The sequence below is a fragment of the Fukomys damarensis genome, unplaced genomic scaffold (genome assembly GCF_012274545.1).
Source record: "Fukomys damarensis isolate Sample0158 unplaced genomic scaffold, DMR_v1.0_HiC HiC_scaffold_1, whole genome shotgun sequence".
Classification (NCBI taxonomy): domain Eukaryota; kingdom Metazoa; phylum Chordata; class Mammalia; order Rodentia; family Bathyergidae; genus Fukomys; species Fukomys damarensis.
The window spans coordinates 44,856,868-44,859,233 of NW_022900913.1; the positions used below are offsets into that span (position 1 = coordinate 44,856,868).

General features: G+C 43.3%; 1 protein-coding gene across 1 annotated transcript in view; it reads right to left on the reverse strand.

The window, feature by feature from the left end:
• Positions 1–2,366, reverse strand: part of Pde4d (phosphodiesterase 4D) — a 1,223,725-nt gene that overhangs the window by 868,448 nt on the left and 352,911 nt on the right. The window lies entirely within an intron of this gene.

Here is a 2,366-nt window from a genome sequence, read left to right on the forward strand (position 1 = left end):
CCCACCCCCTGGTGCCGCCACTACCGCCGCCGCAGCCGCAGCCGCAGCTCTGGAAGCGAGCAGAGGCTGGACTCAGCTTCCGACTGGAAGCCACCAGAGGCTCGAGGCTAGCGAGAGGGGGCTCCGGCAGGGATAGAGATCGCAAAAAACGGCAGGGCTCCCCTTCCCGGTGTAGTGGCAGAGACGCGCTCCTGTGCTGCTGCCCAAGTGACCAAGACTGGGGAGCGCGGCGCAGGGCTTCGCCAATAGTCGGTCCCTCCTTCCTCCCTTTCTTCTTCCTTTCCCTTGGGCGCCGGCGGCGAGAGCAGGAATTGTTAGCAGTGAAGGCTGCAGAAGCAGCTACGGAAACGGTAGCCGCCTCCTCTGTCCAAGGCACCCGAATGAAGTCTGATCTCAGAGCTGCTGAAAAGTTGGACAGCTCCGACTGGCGAGCCCCACCTCTGACTTTCCAAAACCACTCCAGCCAGTCAGGAGTCAGACCTGTGCTCCGGATCCTTCCCCTCCCGGCGCCCGCGCCTCCCACCCCCACGTTCCTCACTGCCCAGAGCTGTCTCTTCACCTGCGCTTGCCTCAATCCTCTTGGAGAAATGGAGTTTGGCGATTCTGTCTGGTTCTCAGAGCCCGTGGACAATGAGCTTTATGCCCAGAGAGGAGGGATGAGACCTGGCTAAGTTGCCCATAGTGGTGTGTGTGCGTCGCTGAAAATAATGGATCTGGCCGAAGATCCAATATGTAAAATTAATCCTGTCTCTTCCTGACATGCGATTAAATATTGTTGCATGTTTCCCGTGGCAAGGGAGAAAGCCCAATATTTCTACTTGAAGATCTGGAGTAGTTCCAGCTGAAGCAAGAGTAGCCCCTAATTACAGAGCCACACCTGAGGTCGCTGGCCACACTGGTGTCCCTACACTTGTTTCATTACAAACCTCTGGCTGTCTTCAGCAGTTACTACCTTTACATCCTACCTGCAATCTGCCTTTCTGCCACTTCCAGCAGAACACAGCTCTATTACTCAAGCGTTTAAAAACAGTTGTGCCACTTTTAGTTCAGAGAAATTGAAGTTCTATTTGATCCATACATCCAAATTCAACTCTCCTCTTTCTTAGAACTTTCCGGCAACATTGAATGCGTCTAAAAAGCCAAGAGAATTTTGGAGCAATATACTTATTTTCCGCACCTGTTTAGATTAACATGATACTTAAAGATCAGATGTCACTCCCTGCTAAAATAGTTCTAGAATTAGTCATTCTGAAAGTCACAAGTACCATTCATTATTTAATTTATATTTAGGACTCATTATACTTTGTTGGCAGTATAATTATTCTATTCTTTGCATGTATTCTTAACACAATTGAATGTGTACATTTTATGCATACCATATAAAGGATACTAAAGTACCAGAATTAGGAACCGTGTCTTATACTCTCCAGAGTGCTGAAAATTTAATGCTCTCCATACAGTGAGCATTCATTATAAATGTCCACGGGAATATAATCTCAATGAAAATAAACGATCACTGCTCATCAGTGAGAATAGCCCATGAATTATGCAAGTGTCTTTAAGTGGCAGCCTTTTATGTATAATACTATACAAAAAGATCCTCAGTATTTCACGTCATCTGCAGTTGGAGATGTCCTTTTCCTTCAACATTTTGATATGGGCAGTGTGATAATAGACAGCCCATGCACAAAACCTGAGAAGGGCTGTCCTTAAAGGAATAAGGCGGAAGTCTCCCAAGCACCACTTCTAATGGAGGACCAAAACTGGTACTTGTCCGAGGCATTGTCTTTTTTGCAGACACAAGTATGACTGCCAACAGTGGCCGAAGTATTTTCTGTGCCTTGGAAGCAGTATATTCCCAAATGCAGAAGGAATGAAAAGAAAGTGTTCTGAAACATAAACTTGCTTTTCTTTTAAATCATTCCCTTATTAATATTTGGAACCATTTCAAAGAAGTATGCAACTTTCTTCTGTGAAAAGCCTGCCACCTTTTTAGTCACCAAAACTATAGCAAAAACCTACACCTGTAAATCCCATTCTAACTTTTCAAATATGAACAGTGCAAGTGGTCTATGATCGTCCTTTCAGATTAAACAGAATAATTTAAACCTAACTTGGTTCTCACCATAGTTTACTCCTTTTCAATTTATGAACATTTTCATCTTTTCCTTATTCTCCATTAATTTTTAAAAGTAATTTGCTTGATTTTACTATATAAGTCAGGAAAATTTCACAATATTACAAAATCATTTACTATGCTTCCAAGTTGCAAAATTTGAAAATTTTTATAATTCTAAAAGATTATTGAAGATTATTGATAGTAATAATTTATTATTATAGCTTGGGTTCAATCCACCATTTCATAT